Below are 18,265 nucleotides of genomic sequence, written 5' to 3'. Positions count from 1 at the left end.
GAGAGCGGGGCGGGGGGAGGTGAGGGTGAGCCTTAAAACACCCCCAGCAAGGGAGCGGGGCAGGTGCCGTGGCTGCGTTTGCCCTGCCGGGAGGGCAGTGGAGCGGCGGAAAGCACCTCGTACCGCCGCCTCCCCCACGGGGAGGGGGGCGAGCCCTTAAATGTCATCCTCCTCCTCGGGCGAGGTGGAGATCCAGCTTGGGAAAAACAGCCCGGTCCTGCCCCCGCGCCGCCTGCCAGCACCGGCCGCAGTGCTTCCCTGCGGGGCGGGGGCGAGCCCGGCACCCCCGCCGGCTCCCGGCCCAGCCCGGCCCCGCTGCGGAGGGGAGCGGCCGGGGGTCCAGCGGCAGCGCTCCGCTCCCTCCTGCCACTGCGCACGGGCTGTGCAAGTGGGTGTGTGCAACAGAGGGACGAAGCTAAAATTAACCCGCTTCCCTGTCTACAGGTGTAATTTTATTAGTACGGGTTGTTAATGGTTTAGATGTATATCTGGGGTGTCACAAGTTCTTAACTGTGTGTTAAAACCGAGCCTCAAACGGGCTTCCTTTCTGCAGAGCTTGGTTTCTTAGAGGCTTACATTTCTATAATATCTTAAGTTTAAACATGTAATGTTTCCAAGCACAGACTCTAGAACAGAAAGGAAATTCCCACGTTGAGATGCTTAAAAACAAATAATACAGTCTGTGTTCTTGTAATATTTAATACTGAATCTTTGAGACTGTAAAAAAATAGCAAAACAAAACAAAAAACAACAAACCCAAAACCAAACCCAATGTGGCCAAAATAGGCCTGTAAAGTTTAAAATTTAAAATTGATTCCCAGCAAGTCCAACTTAACCTGCGTCAGGTTGTCTGTTAAATTATTGAATGTGTTAAAGTGGCAGTGGCCATCTTACCTCCCCCTCCCTCCCCCCTTCCTCCATCAGTGTAGCAGTTGAATGAATCAGACTAAATGCACTTTATATGTTATCCTGCTGTAGCTATCAGGTGTCGCACATCATCTCTTTCTGGGAACGTTTTATGTGGTTCAATACCCCTCACTTGTTCTGTCCCTTCCTTAAGTCTTGCTGTGTTTCATTTCTGTGGCAAATTGTGGTCTGTGTTGCTTGCCAACGTGTTTTGTAGCAGTGGAATTTGCTACCTTCTCCCCACCCCCACTTTCAGTTTTAATGTGTAGTAAAACCTTGCAATCAGTAGTATGTGTAACTTTGGCAAATCTCTGTGATCAGAACAGTCCTAGGACATGGGCAACATTTTGCAAATGAGCAAAACGTCACCGCCAGTTACGCATGAAGATAATTTACCTTATACAGTATTTGTGCTTATGCAGATGACCAAATTTGTTATGTTATAGTCTGATCAGAGATACTTCATAACTTATTCTCCAAAACATCATCTGTTTATGCAGAAGTTTTTGCATGCTTGAAAATGGAACTGGGCTTCAGTGGTTTTGCTTCATTCAAGCTCTGTTTAAAATTTTAAAGATCATATTTTTCCAACTGTATGAAATACTAAATGTAGATTTCATTTTTCCCCTCCTTTAACATTTGGAGAATGCTAATGAGAAACTAGACAAAACAAAAAAGTTGGTGCATATGGATAGCGGTGGTGCTGATGATTAATACTGTAAATTATTTAATTGTGGGAACCCAGAGGAAAACATTGTAGTGGTGCAGTGTATTAAAGATCTACGCTTAAGGTGTACCAGAGAGGGAAGAATGTGAGCAGTTACCTGCAAGCATGGAAAAATACTGAAAAGCTGAGAAGTATTTAATTATTACGTATGAATTTTTTATTGGAGGGGGAATCTTAATTTTAGAAAGTGGTTTCAGTTGTCTTCATCTGTGGGCTATTTTAGCCTTAATAAATCAGACTATAAATTAGTAGTGACTTTTCCATCATTGAACTTGTTGGAGCTTGCCTCACAGTGAACTGCGTTAGCAGCATATATGGCTTGATTCGGTTTAGTGAGTGTGATGTATAAAATCATAAATGGTCCGTCAAGAAATGCACCCTGTAATCTGTATGCGCTGCGAGGAATTTGTTCCCCATCCTCCAGGTCAAGCCAGCTGCTGCTGCAGAAGCTGACATCCTCTAGCAAATCCTGAATGAATGAATGAAAACAACGTGATCGCCCTAATAATGACCACAATTGCACACGTCAACAGCTTTATTTTGCCGAAATACAGGCACCATTTTCTAGCAGGCGAGGGTAATAAGACTTCCTATTTCTGTGGTCTTGCAAATGAAACAAGGTTACCAAAATCTAGAGCTGTTTTTACACAATCTGGAATATAATTGCATGCTGGGGGGCAGGATTTTGTCTTTGTTTCTCTGCTCATTCTTACCATTTTAGGATGTGATATATGGATGCTAAAGATGATGTTTGTAGTCTTTAGTGTGGTAGTAGTATAGAGAAAATTGATTGCTGAACCAGAGGACTGCTGCAGTAATAATGGAGGACTTGGAAGAAAAAAATGTTCTGTTTTCAAACATAGACCATCTTGCAGCAGTTTGTTAAACAATGTGCTACTCCAGCTATTTATAGTTGTTATCAGTATGCAAGTCTTGGGGAAGCAACTTGATTAAGTTTTGGGTTTTGTTTTTAGTTTTTCAAAACCATTTCACTCTGCTGTAAAATGCGAGCTTAGGTTCTGTGTATAATCCTGTTGTTTTCCTCACCAGTGCAGATCTGTTTGTTTTTGGCTCAGCAGCCTGACTTGGATTGTTCTGTGAATATGCTCATGATGGAGACTGCTTATGATTCTGATAGATGTTTTTCTCTTCTTGAGACACCTGCCCTTTCCCTACCTCCTTTCAACCTTTTCCAGTTTAGGTTTCTTGAACTGACTATCCTACTAAGCTGTTTTGTTGTGGGCATTTTAGTGATTTGCCAGAGGTTCTTTTTATAAAGGAGGTTTCTGTGAAAACAGGAATCGGCTTTGAGCCTCTACAGGTCAGAGCAACTACCATTGCAGACATTGACATCACTGCTACATGAATAAAAGCAGCATGCTCTGTTTCTTCTTCCGTCATCATCTTTTCGTTCCCTTCCTTCTAGGGCGCTGTAAATGTTTGTTCTGCAGCAAACCGCTGTGTGTTTAGAACTGAAACTTTAAGAATTTGATGATATTTAAGCAAATTTGGGGCTTTGTAGTTCTTAAGAAAGCATCAATGCCTGTACTCGTATTTGATTCCTACTGATACTGAATGGATGGGAAGTCATGAATGCTATGTACTAATTTCAAGGTACTAAAAAAAGGGGAAAAAACTTCTGATATTGTAGGATAAACCTGCAATGTGTGGGTCTTCTGTTGTTTTTTCTTAAGCATGTTTATTGCTTACTAGTAGATACGTTTTCATAGCCTCTTATTCATGTTTTGGAGAGTTGTCAATGCAAAAAGTGTCTGGCTGAATGTAACAACACATGGTTTTCTTAGAGGGAATATATCTGATACATCTCTGGTTGCGTAAGTGTAACGCCAACAGAATGTGAAGCTGCCAGGTTTATGACAAAGAACATTTCAATAATAATGAAAAAAATCCCTTGAACTGGTCAAGCAAAACACATTGCTTGCTTGTGAGCACTTATGTTTTACAGAAAAAAAGCAGGTTGTTTTCTTTCTTACCTGGATAAAATCAGTAGTTTCTGTTATTATGTAAAGTAGCTTGTATAAATATAAGAGTGGGTTTCCTGTTAGTTTGTTTCTTCACTTGGTATTTGATGTTTTGTATGCAAGGAGGGCGTAAATGAGTTCTGTATGATTCAGGCCCACTATTTCTTTCATCACATGCTTTGTTTACTGTTAACTCTGGTGGTACTGTAATATTATGCTTCATATTTTTCTAACTTTCACTTAACATTGTTGATAATATGAACCTTTTTCCATATCAAATTTTGGAGGCAAAGGTTAGTTTTAAAGACATCTGACAAATATTATAATCAATTTGGCTGTAAAGGGTTCCCAATATCTTTTGCTTCCCAAAATAACTCCTGAAGCAGTGCCAACATTAGTAGGAGAAAGGAATTTAAAAATACGCAAAACAACTGCGTAGCCTGAATCTGAGTAATAAGTGTGTATATCTGTTACACGAGTGGAGTGAGGAGTGGAGTAAGACAGACAATATTGCTGATCTCTAGACTTGTAAGGGATATCAGCATTTTAAAAAAAATCAGACTTCAAAAGGCAGGACTATTTTAATATCCTGGATTCAAGCCATCCAGTATTTTGGCATCATAAGCGTTTATACTAGAGATCAAGAAGATCTTTCATTTATTTCTAACAAATGTAGGTAAGGAAGTAATTTTTGTGACGCTTCCTATTTCCTGATGCCTGAATAATAGCAGTATTCCCATAATTGTATGGCAAAACCAGTTTTGCTCCAGCTTTGTCCCTCTCTCTTCCCAAAATAGCTTTCATTGAAATATAAGATGGTGAAATAAAAGACACTGGCTAAATCTGAACCAGTTGTTTTGAACTCAAAGGCTTTTTAGTAAAATATTGTAACATAACTTATATGAGAATAGTGTATTATATGTCCTTAATAAATGTGTTTCATAAGACAAACTAATTGAGATTCTTTCAGGTGTGAAAACAATGCAGGAGAGAAAAACAGAATGGTGTTTTCTCTATTGAACTTGAATGATATCATAGCAAGGCATTAGCTATTAAAGAAGCACTTCCCTGTCCCATAGAGAAATAACTTGTATATGTATGTATATATATACATACACATGCACACATATATATAAAATCACTGCCTGACCTTTAGTTCCTATTCTTTGGATATAAGCAAGTATTAGCATGTTACATTTGGCCAAACTGAAGTTACTTGCCAATATTAATGCATAGCAAAACAGTGGCTAATAATAGTGAAATTTGCTTTCTGAAATTCATCGTTCCTGTGTTTTGTCCTTCTCTTTCGCATGATGATGGGGTGAATGGAGGTTCTTGAAATCTGTCTTAAAATGCGGGCAGGGTAGATCAAATGAATGTATTGCAGAATCTTACGAAAAAGTCAATGTTTGCCAAGTATAGGCTGGCACATAATGAGTTGTTGAGCTTGGCCATATTGCTAAAATTCACAGTGGTAAGTTAGTTATTTTTAAAATGGAGTTTATGCTACTACTATAGATACTATCATAAAAAATAGCTGATGCATTAATTCTGAAGTTTCAATTCAAACTGGACTTGAAAACTGCAGTTGTAACAATGCAAAACTTCTTGGAAATAAAGTATATGGTCCTCAGTGTTTCAGTTCAAGTGAATATTTGAAGTACTTTTTTAGTGAGACTTCATCAGTTGAGTAATCATCTGAATAAGGTAATAGTTGAGGTTTGTTGTTTCCATAGTGAAAAGTGAAAGTTCCTGTATAAATAGGTTGGCAATATCTTCAGTAGAGAAAAGCATTGCCAACATGTGACACAATAGTTAGTTCTTCATGGTTTTAGCATACGTTCAGGCAAAGTTGTTAATATTAACGAGCTTAAACATTGACTTGCATTTTTTGATAAGTATCTTGTATTGAGAAAAAAAAAGAGACCTTGTAGTAAAGATACTTAACTGGAAAATTTTGCTCAGGTCTTGAGGTAGTTAACTGTGTTAATGACTATAATCTTGTTTTAATGTTAATATTTAAATGCATTGAGTTCTCTCAGTGCCACTTCCTTTGTAAACTGTAATGCCTAAACAATGGCTTAGGGCATTTTCAGCCAAGTAAAATAATATTTACATCCCATCATTAGAATGGATGCATCCTCAGGAGCTTTTCAGCCTCAGATTATCCCCTTTTCCTTCATGTCACCATTTTTAAGGTGTGGGCAATTACAAAATGAAGAGAATCAGAGAATAGATTGAAGGAAAATAGGTGGTTGTACTTAATAATTTAATTCTTACATTTTGAGTGTGTATTTACTTCTCCCAAATTAGATTGTTCTTCAGTTATCCTTTAATTTTTTCCCTCCTGATTTGACCCTGAAGTTCACCACCATTAATTTGTATTATTACTATTTTTGAATCAGAAATTAGATCCTAAAGCAAAGCTTGAAAATAGCTGATGGGTACTGAAAGGGAGACTTGTGTAGTATGGCTACCGCACAAAGCATCGTGATAGAGTGTGTAATCAGTCCTTTTGAATGGCCAGTCAGTCTCTCCAACTCCTGTTTTTCTGAAGCTGGGATCTCGCCCATGGTTGAAACTGAAATACACGTTCTCTAGGGAACCCTTTTCTGCTTTCCCAGCTGTGTGAATATGAACTTTGGACCAGAGCTGTTCCCTGATGTGGTCCACTTGGACCATCTAGTGATGACTCTGTTCAGACTATGTCTTTGTTGCTAGTAGGACAGAAGAGGGCATGTAGCTCCTGAGAGCTTATGTTGGAGCAGGCAGCCCAGCTGAGCCAAGTGGTGCCCGCTGGCCTTGTCACACTGCCTCTGGCCTTGTCACACTGCCTCTGCCCAGGTCCTGTTGTGTCTCCTCTGCACCTTCCCTGCTCTTTGGTATCTGCACAACTTCTTATTAGCTGCTGCTGCTGTATCCTACCGAACTATTGACTATCACCCTGTTAAAAACAGATTGGATTTGTCTAATGGGGGGGGGAAACCCAGAAGGTGTGGGTGTCTTCACTCAAGCAATACGTTTTCTGCACAAACAATTTGTAAAGAGGGATTAACCTAACCAGTTGGTGTTGAGTCAGTGGAAGATGGTTTTGCTGGAAAGTTTTCATTTTTTGTAGTGGTAGCTCTCGTAATTAGTTTTCTACAATACATACTTCAAAACCTGCCTGGGCGCTTCAAAACCCGCCTGGACGCCTTCCTGTGTAACCTCATCTAGGTGCTCCTGCTCTAGCGGGGGGACTGGACTAGATGATCTTTTGAGGTCCCTTCCAATCCCTAACATTCTGTGATTCCGTCATATTGATGCTTTGGAAACAGTATATACTTCCCACTAGGTTATAAAATGTTATGAGCTTGAGTTTTGAAACCTTAATGCAAGATACTGTATTGGTTAGACCTTTTTATTTAGTGTTGTATGAGCCCTAACAATAAATCATGACAGACACTGGTGTTTATAAGGATTTAACTTTCACTGTTGCTAATGTCAAATTTGCAATGGTTGTTATTCTCTGAATCAAATACAAATGAGTGATTAACAACACTGGTTCTTATATGCAGTTGTTTTGCACAACCTGAAACTAGTTTTACCCAAACTACACTGTTTGTTTCCTCTTTAGGAAGAATGTGTCTTGTGTTTTGCTTGTAGGAGTGGTGACTAAGAAGGGTATGATAGTAGTTCTGTCATGGTTTTTGAATAATTTAAAATCTACTATAGCATATTTTCTTCTCACTGTGTCTCGAAATATAGTCTAAACTGGAATAATAATTCAAGTGTCCTGTTTCTTGAACAGTGCAAGTCGCCTGTTTGAACAAGGTTAGCTTCATCTGTCTTTCTCATATTCTCACCACCAGTCATTAAGCAATGACACTTCTGAATTTCGGGAATTAACACTAATATCCAGTTGGCTTGACTGATCATTCCAAGATCACTGGTGTTCATACTGCAAACTTGAAACTCATTTTTGTAGCTAAATGAATTCTAATATTGTTTTAGTAAGTATAAATCTGTCTTTTAGAAATATTTTCTGTAACAGTAACTATTTGATTGTGAACCAATTAAATGTATGGCAAAATGGGTATTGCTATATCCTGTAATTTCTAATCTGTGATGTTTCAGTGTACAGTGCCTACTGGAGTTCTGATAGAAATGCTTTGTGAAGGTTGGCTAGCTGGGTTACCTGTATATCTACATCTTTTTTAAAGGCATCATGGTTAGAAAAAAAACACTAAACAGTATAGGTGCTTAGGCTGCAGTACTAAAAAAATTAAAAATGTTAATAATTTGTTGACATCTGTCAGCATTTGGAAGCCAAACCGTGACTTGGAAATAATGTGTTCTTACCAGAAAACAACAAATTCTGGTTATTCAGTGCTCCATTACTATCTAATTCTATTAATCCTAGTTTGCAGAGATTACACCATAAATACAAAGCCCACTTCTTCAAAGTATGGCATGCAGTTGACCATTGACTATTTGGGAGCGTGTCACCTAAGTACAGATATAAATGCCTGGGTTTGTGAACGTACAGTTTCCAAGGCTAACAGTACAGGTGCTTTCATTAGATGGAGCACTCTATGCGTGCCAGATCAGAAATGTTAGTGGATAAACCTTGGAAAATTTTGCACTGTGTTACCAGAACTTGGGCCACTGAGACACAGCATGGAGGGACCAGTGAGTGGCTCTACAAGACCTATGGGTCTCTGTAAGAAATTACTATGGTCTCAGTACCACTCCTTCTGCACATCACGGCAGAGCTCATTGGCCTGGTAGGACTAGAAGAGGCTGATGATATAGCAGGTATAACTGTGGTGCCATTGTGCTCTGGAAGGGTTTGGTGGGTACAGGTCTCGCACATGGAGTCAGCTTAAATTCAGCGCCACGTGTCAGTTTATCAGTCTTACGGGAGTCTGGAACCCTGGAAAGTACATTGCAAAACCCAAGTGGCTTTGCAGTGTTGACTCTCTGCAGCTAGGTGTTGCACCTCCATATCCAGTATGCCTTATGTTATGTAAAGTCTTCCTGTTATATGTGATACCTTTATTTTCTGTTTTCAAAGTAATGGAGAGTTGGCTTGCACACTAAAAATTAAACCCAGATTTATGCCAAGGGTCCCAGAACAGACTTTGAACAGTGTGACTCTAAAAATATCAGTTAAATGCTGAAGAATGCAGAGTAAGACTTAGGTTTACACATTAGTTGGGACATTTCCAGGTTACAGGAGAAGCTGTATTCACAGAAGTAGGTTTCAGTTCAAGGTCTTAAAATTTTAATTCTTAACTGATCACTGTGTTTGCTTAATTGTGGCAATTGATAGTGGAATACCCTTACACATACTTTCTCTCACACTCTGATTTCTCTGGTATTTTACCTTCAGTGGCTCCTTTGTTGTATCTGATACCCTGCCCTGAGTAATGACCTTTGTAGTGTTTTCTTCCCCCACAAAGAAACCATAAAATACATTTCAAATACTTCATGTTCTTTTCAAGGGGAACAAGAGAGAATTCTAATCTGGAAGAGAAAAATATCTCATGGGCAAAAATGTAATTAAGTCATGCATGTTCTAAAAGTAATGCGTATTTGAGAAGTGTTCATTCAAAGAAGTGTCAGTAGTCTTCATACGTGATATGACACAAGATGCATATCCAACAAGTTGTCTGCACAGAAGATCCAGATGACCTTTGGGCATTACTGTAGGAACAGAGCTAGTCATACATTCAAACAGAGTTTTGTATTGAAGTGTGCAGTCTGTATATTGTTTAAAATACCAATTTTGTGAAATTGTTGTATGCATTTGCCTTATTTTTTTCCAAAGAAGGATCTAGCCTGTTAAGGTGATTGGAGTCTCTCAATTTTATTTAGTGGTGCATGTAGCCTTTAATATGAAGTTGGAGTATGTGGGGCAATCTTTTGATTGTGAAAATTGTAGTAGAATCTCATTTTGACCACATTGAAGATAGGGGGTCTGACAAGATCTGGGAGAAGCAGGGTGTGCTGGCACTGTATATACAGTGAATGTTTGGAGATGTTTTCTACAGCAAGGCCTTTTTACATGCAAATGCAGCAAAACAAACAAAAAAAATCTTACACAGAAGTAAATTCTAAATAATTTGTTCAGTCTGGAGTAAATTTTCAGATAGGAAATAGTTGAAAATCTGAAGAGAATCTGTTTTGATAAAAAATGTTAAAAGTATTGGAATCTTTAAAACATTGGAAAAACTCAAGCATCTGATTGCATGGTCACTTATCTCCTAAAGGCTGCTAGGAAAAAGTGGAGATCCTGCAAGAAACAGCAGGAAGAACTGAGAAAACAATGTCATGTTATTAATCAAGAAGTGTATCTTAGCTGAGAATTGTTAAAAATCAGTCTTGGTCTTTGCACACTTTAAGACCAACAGTATAAACACACAAATAGAAAAATAAGGAAAAAGGAGTTGCAGCCATTCTGTACCAAGAAAAAAGAGATTAGGATGACCTGAGATTGATTTGGTGGAATATCTGGCTTCAAAATCAGCTCCAAGGAACAGTAGTGAAAATCTCAAAGGAAATAGCACAGGTATTTATTCAATGATTTGTCCTTACCAGAGCAAAGTGTAAGTAATCAGTTTTCAATAGGGACAGTGATTTTTAACTCAGGAAGGTACAAAGAAAATAAAAACCCAAGGGAGAGAGTAATCTGGAATCAGAAATTTCCATGACTTTGATAAATACGTATCCTAGATTTGAATAAAGTCAATTAAGTGATCTCCATTTCAGGGTCCTAGAAAAGCTCACTCAGAAGTTCACACTTGCCTTCAACTTTCTAAGGCAATCTCCTGAATAGGAAGTGACACCGTTTGAGAATTGATACTCAAGTATAGCAGATACCATACTGATGTTTTTAAAACGTGAAAAATTTTGAGTCCAGTTCTAAAGTATAGAAATCCTTGGTCTCTCTTCAGCCATAGGTGAAACTTCAGAATAAATTCTAGAGGATGGTGGAAAGCAGGGAGAAATATTAAAGTGCAAGATGAACTTTCCAAATTGTGTCATGCTAACATGGTGGTTTTGATAAGAGAACTGATTTTCTAGACAGGAAGTAGATCTTATCTGCTTAGGCAAATTTTAAAATTAGGATGATGAAACCGTTGATTAATTTTGGGAGGTTTAATTAGAATGCTGGAAGATTATGCACTGAGATTTGAAGGACCTTGGGAATTGAAACAATAATTTTTGAAAGTGGGATTTAAAAACAAAAAACGGAGGTTCATGTGTATGAGGTTGTACTTGAGCAGCACACCTTTTCCTCTAGGTGGGTACATGCAATTTGAAAAATGCTGGAGAGTGGAGTTGTGTGGTGGTGGGATGTCTAAACTGCCAGCATGAAGAGAGTGAAGTAGTACTGGGCACAGGTCAGGTCTTCCAGAAATGAGCAACCTGCTGCTCAGGGGCCTGCTGAGGCATCATCTGCGATCCTGCCCACAGCTTTGGTGCTCCCCAGTTTAAGAAAGGTAAAATTAAACCACAGCAGACTCAGAGAAGGACTCTAGGTTCTGAGTTTCAACCACGGGATGATAAAAAAAAATAATCTGATTAAAAAAAATAATCTGATTAAAAAAATACAATTGCTTTTTCTTGAGTCCATGTGAGCAGTGAAGGGGACAGAGGTGAGAAGGAAGAACAGCAAGTCAGTGATAGGACATGAATGGGTGGATTGGTTTGACAATGTCCGTGTTTATGTGGAAAGCTATAAGCAGGCCCAAAACCATCCGAAAAATAATCTTGCTGCAGCTTTTTCCCAGTAGGAATTGTGGGGGCAAAATACCCAGGTGCTGTAAGGCTGAGTTGGTAATCTGGTTTTAAGTTTGTGTGTTTTGTCAGTGATAGTTGAGAACTGGGCTCCTTATTTGTGTCTAGTCACTTGTTTCTATGACTTAACTGGTAATGAAAAGATGATTATTTAATTAGCGAAGTTGGGCAGCCTTATTTAAGCAATCAGTTTTAACCTGGGTTTATATTTCTGTTTTTCAGTATTTTTTTCAGAAAAAAAAAGTATTAATCTTGTTTAGTATATTTAGCTCTGGCTGGGGGAATGCTTCCTATCTCTGATCACTGGTGATCATTACAATGGCATTGTATAACCTACCATGCATTGATTAAAGTTCTTTGTGGATTTTTTTTTTTAATTCAGATTATGTCTAGCTGCATTTTGATGGAAAGTAGAATTAAAGGTATACAAACCCCTCACTTTTCTACCATATTTTGTTAAATTGTATTATCATTATAATGAAAAAAAAAAAACCCTTCAGAGTCAAAAAGTCTGTTCAACAAAGGTGGTATTATCTTTAGTTAGTGAATTAATTGCATGCGATTGTAATTTCATTCAATATTTTAATTATTAATACACTGGAAGAAAAGAAACAACATTAGTGCCCTTTTTGGTTCCCAGTTCATTTTTCAATATTGGATAAATTTATCATTCGACAGATCTACATTAATGAACTAAAATGAAGAAACTTCTCTGTAGCTGCAGAAGTGCACAACAGTTTATGGCTGGTTGTGTGTTTCAATGTGCTCTTTTTCCCAAGTACTTTGCTGCTGAGCTCTAAATCAATTTTGTTTTAACTTTTAAAAGTAGGAACATTTTTGAGGTACTTTATTAAATGATACTAAACTTTAGGCATTTGCATAGCATGTAAGTTTGAGGTGATAGCCTTACACAGAAAAATATATTGTAAAAATGTGGAAAATTTAAAAACCTGATGGGTTTGAAATGAGTGTTTTACCTACCCGATGCCCTATTGGAGTGTGAATGTGTAGGTTACATCTGTTGAACAAAGCAGGCTTTTGTGATACTTAAGTGATTAGTCTTCCGTATACAGGTTCTATATATGCCAGCAGTAATCTTTGTTACAAGAATAACTTAGCTTTAGAGGGCCAAAACTTTCTTCCTTATAGTTTATTTACTTTTCTTACTGAGATTAGAGCATTCTTTCTATGCTTGATCTCCAAGGATAACGGAGAGCTTTGCTGTGACCAAAATCTTACTTCTGAAAGATACGTGTAGTCACACTTTACTTGACCTGTAGTTGGGTGGAATAGGGACATGAGGCAGAGACCATGTTTCAACGTAAATGCATAGACAACCACGATTTTGAGTCAGCTGTAGGTCAAATGAAATTCATATGCCTACAGATTGATCCATCTGTTCCTCTTCCTCAAGGTATCTGTATTTTGGCTCTGAGCATTGTTCAGTGAGGGGAGTAGAGCTCTGTGTCTTGAAGAATTGTGCATGAAAACCTCCTTGGTGGAAGAAAATGCCTTGATCTACCTGTTGGATTCAGTGACTAATCAGAAGACCTCTTCCCTTTGTAGGTGGCTTAGTCATGGCTATAAAAGATAACTCAATATGTTTGATTTCCAAAACCCTTGTGTGGGTCTTTGTCTACAACTTTCCTATGAAAGAGCAAGCTGGGGTTTTGTTTGTTTTGTTTTGTTTTTGTCACCCCCCGTAGTATAAGCTACCTCTTGTATTGATAGACTTGCTGTTTGAATTCTTGTAAGACTCATCAAGTACAAAACTGAATTTGCCCTAAGTACCAAACTGTAAAATGGCCTATGTTTCCCCCCCTTCCCCCCCCCCCTTTTTTTTTTGTTTTGTTTTGTGGGGTTTTTTTTGGTTGGTTGGTTTTGTTTGTTTGTTTTGTGGGTTTTGTGTGTGTGTGGTTTTTTGTTTATTTGTTTTTTTCCCCTCCTCTGTAGAAAAGCACGTAATTCATGTACCTGGATCTCTGAAAAGATCTCACATCTCATAAAGTGGACTTTCTGCTTGTTCAGTTTGGTTGTTGTAACCTTGGTTAGATTATGGTGCTGTTCCGTGCCTTTTTTTTATTATTATTGGTTTGATGTTATGGATAATGAGAAGAAATTAGCATGGAGTATATCAGTGTGTTTAGTTACTTCAGAATGTCATCCCCCTTCATTTTTAGTCATCCTCTGTCTCAGTTTCTGAAAATAAAAACTTGGGAATAATTTCTGAAGTTGTTACAGCTGAATCAAAACCAATGTGGTGTGCACAATGAAGGTAAACTTTTTTGGAGCTGAATGTATGGTATTTTTAGAGATATATCAAAAGATAACTTAAAATGCTGCTCTCATTGTATCTTCTAAATATCCATTTGGTAGCAAAACAGTGTACTGCATTTTAAATGTTTGAAGCTAGTGTTTTGCTTTGTTTTAAGCTATTAAAGAGATTAAACTCTTTAATTTGAAATTATAGAAGGAAGACTGCAATGATTTATTATTTTTTCTGTTCAATTACATATTAGGGTGTTGTATTTTCTTAAGTTGCTGTTTAAAATCCTAATTTTTGTTATTTTGCATGAACAGTACATGGCAAACAGTATCCTCTTTGTTCTGTTCCACTCTGAACTGTTAATGCAGTCGTTCAGCCAGTTCGCGGATTGGGTCAGAAACAAGTCTGTCAGTCACTGGCAACTTGGAAATGTCTTTTTAGCTAATACATCTGTCCTGTGGAGTAAAACTTCTAGGGACCCCAAATCCCTTGTTAATCCTTTTCTTGAGAGATTCTGGCTCCAGTTACAAGAGAAAAGCCTTCTTGAGAATGAAGATTGAAATGCCTTTTTTTTTTTTTTTTTGAGTGGTCTCTAAATCCCCATTATTCAATCTTTTTCCTCGCAATATCATAGAGAGAAATCCTGCAAATGTGCACCAGTTTGTCCTTCTACCTACATAATTGTAACAGGAGAAGCCAATCAAATAGACATTCAGGAATGAGTACAGTATCACTATATACTTGCTTAAAACATAAAAAGGCAAAAAGACCCCTTGACTAGACTCTTCAGACTGTTCCTCCTCTTGTAGCTGTAAGTCTACTGTTGTAGTACTCAAGAATCATTGTCCAAAGCAAGCAAGAGCAGCATTATCCCTTTTCATGCTTGTAGAAGGTGTAACAGGAGAGAGGACTTTTGACTAGACACGTGGCGCAGTCATCGGCAGCCGCTGCTGTGGTCACCGTGACTGAAGCTTTGGGTCATCACTCTTCGTAGCCTCTGTGAGTCACAATTCCTTAACATTCACGTTTCTGTTTCTACTTTGATTTCCCATGCTGTGTTCCCATGTACTTCATTATTTAAGAGGCATTCACACAGACATTTCTGAATTACTGGTTCTGTAGATTGTTGTAAAATTATCAGATACTCCTTTGTAATGCGAGGTCTAGTTTCTGTATCTCCTTCAGACTAGACTACTTGAACCCTGACTTTGGGGCTCTTGAAGGGAGTCCTAGGCAGAGTAGGATATTAATCAATGTGAGTCCTTTCAAGAGTCTTTAGTATATCTGGACAAAATTGTTTTGATGTTAGTGTTAATTTCCTAGGAAAAATCTGAAGTTCTTCAGGATCAGATAAGACCTAAGCTTGGGACTCGTTTTACTAGTAGCTCTGAAGGTGAATCAGAGGGTCTTGTTGTTTCTCCTCAGTTCAGTTGCTAATACTCCACATCTCATGAAACTGTTGTGGAATTCAGTACCGACATTTCACGATGTCATGACTTTGCTGTCTTAGGTAAGCAGTTTAAGTTATAGATGAACTTTCAAGAAAAGATAAGAGATACTACTGCAAGAATGTTATCTAACCTTTAGGCATGAGTGTGTCGGAGTTAGCTGACATTGGTAATGAGATGACAATAGTAATAGTCCTAGTTTTAGGGAAGAATGAATCTTATTTTCATTTCATGTTTTTTACTTGAGAGGAATCTGTGTCATCTGAGAAGTTCTTAGGATAATTCTAGTCTTTTTAAGCTGGATATATCCATGCGAGGATATGAGTGGAAAAGTTTTGGCCAAATTTGAACTGCATCTGCCAACTGCTGAGAGATGGGGAGAAAAGATGCTGACAGATGAACTCTGCTGGATTTAGCTGAAGCAGATTTTATAATGGTACCAATACTAGCTGTCAATCTTGCTCTTCTGCTGCAGGTGATTTTCCTCATTGCACGCATGGCAGAAGGCATTATTTAAGCTAAAATGGACTGTGAATATGGCTTTGAGATTACATGCAGGTTAGCTGCCTCTATGTTGGATGGGAAGGAAATCTCTTCATTTTAGAGCTGTAGCAGATGGTTTTATTTGAGCCCTATGTCCTTTTCAGAAGAGCTGTCATGTGTTAGTCTCTTACTAAATTGCATTTTGCTGGCAGAGAAATGGAAACTTCTTTTCAGTCAGTCTAGGTGGTATAACTAGAATTCTTTTGGCTTTCAATGCAGCACGCAGAACCATCATTCCGTGATTTCATGCGGGTTTTTTTAGTTGATTCCTGCTCGGAGGTAGGATCCCACTGAATTTCACAAGCTATAGTATTCAGGTGGCCCCTTGTGTCATTTTGTGTAACATAATTTAGAAATAGAAATGTGTAGTAAAAGCCCCATAATACATACCATTAAAATTCATGGCGTATTTTAAGTAACACATGAGGTATTTTGCCTTCCTATGAGCATACATCCCACTTCTGTAATGTCTAGCTAACTTTTCAAGGTAACATGATGCTTCTTAAGTGCTGTGTTCCTTAGGTTCACTTGTTCTGGAAGTAGAGCTGAGTTCCTTGTGAGGTGTCACTCACATCACTGAGGAAGACAATTGTTCTGACTTTCTGCAGTAAAATTTGTTCATATACTTGGATGTTGTCAGATGAGGTATAGTCTGAAACTTGGGTAAAATCAGTCTGTAATTTTAGACATATCTGAATATTGATGAAGCCTTTCTGAATACTGAAGTCTGTTGGGTGACTTCAGGAGCTGTGAAGTGCTTCAGATAGTGGATGGTACTTGCTGCTGCCTTTTTTTTTTTGTTATTTCGACTGGAGAAGGCTATTTGTAATAGTAGCATCAAAATCCCATTGGTAATCAAAGTCTGGGGAGAATTGAAAGTTCTCTAGTAGCTCCCTAGAGTAGTGAGAACCTAGACTTACAGTGAGGTGAGAAAAAAGCAAAAACAAGAAATAAATCCTGAGAGCAGTTTTAATATTTAGAAAACAATTTAAGCTGATCTGAGCCACCACTATTGTAGCTCTGTTCAACTTTGCTCTCCGTGGCATCCAGTCATGTTTAGGTACATTAATGTACAAGACAGTTTGTCAACTGCTAATTTATAGAAGTTCCTTCAAATTTCATGCTTAATGATCTAAGGATTTATGTCATAAAAGGATCAGAGCCAACACTGTTGTTGAGTAGACCAGTGCTGCTGCAGACCCATTGTTCCTCCTGGCTCTCCTGTGGTTGTTTCTGCCTATTATGTTATGCCAACTCTGCCTGTAATGGGGGAGACCAGTTTTTATTACTTTTTTGGGGTGTGTTTCAGTTTTCTGTATGTTTAACTCGGTGAATCACTTCACTGGATGGGTTAACACATCTGTGCATGCCATCTCAAAGTAGATGGAAGGAGTGCGGACAGCAGTGGAATAGAGCTGGTAATAAATCAGTGTTAACTTGGATTGGTTTATGCAGTTGAGCAGTAGTGTTCTCAGTTTCCTGTAATTCAAAGAAATACTGAGGAGTAGCGGGGACTTAGAAGACTGCATCTTGAACTTTCCTCTTCCTGGCTTTACGTTTGGTGGTGTCCTGCAGTTGACTTCCCAGATTATAATGGAAAAATATACATGTAGTAACTTTTGGTGGTGTTTCCATTCAGTTATAGTGGAATTATGTGAGTTTTTAATGTTGGGATTGCTGTTGCATTTCCCCTGAGTGTAGAACAACACAAAGGCTTTAGTTCATTCTCTGGTTGTATATGTATTATTTGTGTGTTTTAGGCTTGTGTTTTCTTGTTTATTTTGCAGCAAGACTTTTCAAATGTAAAGTTTACAAAAAACACAGCTCTTATTCCCCACCTTCAGACATTGTCTTGCCAGTTTATGTGAACACACTTAACTATTTACATATTTAACTAATTCCTGGTAGTTTTTTGCATGTAACAAGTATCTAACGAGGAGAAATTTTCAAAACTCAGGCTACCTGAGAGAGTAGCATAGTGCCCTAGCATGACAGTGAAGGCTGGGCGAATGCTTTGTTAGGTATGCACCTTTGAGGTGCACACGTGCATACTGGTTTCACGTTTAGAATTTGTCACCCTTTTTTTGGATTTCAGGCCTCTTCTAATAGTTCAAAAACATTTCTTAAAATGCTAATTTGTCACAATTGTAATCATATGAGGACTGTTTGTAGGGATTTGATTTACAGATAAGGCAGTCAAAGCAATTACATAATATAGAGGCAGCATAATACACTGTCCTGCTTCCAATTCACAACGTTATTTAGAACTCTTCACCAAAAATGAGTTGCTCATGAAGTGTTTCAGGAATTCTACGTTTCTCTAGAATGGTCTGTTTTAACATTACCATGTACATACATTGTACTATAAGCATGCTGTACTAGCGCAAGCTGTACCCTAATCATTGTGCTTAATACTATATAAAGCATCAGTGGTGGAGTCTGCATTTTGAGATCCAGCAATTCTAGATGATACGCAAAGAGAAAATGTGTGTGGAGGCTGATGGCCACATTTGGGCTCAGAAATGTGGTAGAAGGTCCACTCTCATGTTTTGAGTGGCGAGCGAGAATTTTGGTGGGCTGCATCAGTGCATAACATGCACTTGCATTG

General features: G+C 38.2%; 1 protein-coding gene across 4 annotated transcripts in view; it reads left to right on the top strand.

The window, feature by feature from the left end:
• Positions 1–18,265, top strand: part of GLCCI1 (glucocorticoid induced 1) — a 59,685-nt gene that overhangs the window by 1,139 nt on the left and 40,281 nt on the right. The gene's annotated exons all lie outside the window — the stretch shown is intronic.

The sequence above is a fragment of the Streptopelia decaocto genome, assembly GCF_964273445.1.
Source record: "Streptopelia decaocto genome assembly, chromosome: 2".
NCBI lineage: Eukaryota > Metazoa > Chordata > Aves > Columbiformes > Columbidae > Streptopelia > Streptopelia decaocto.
Note: the sequence above shows the minus strand (reverse complement) of the source record. Positions and strands in the feature narration are given on the sequence as shown.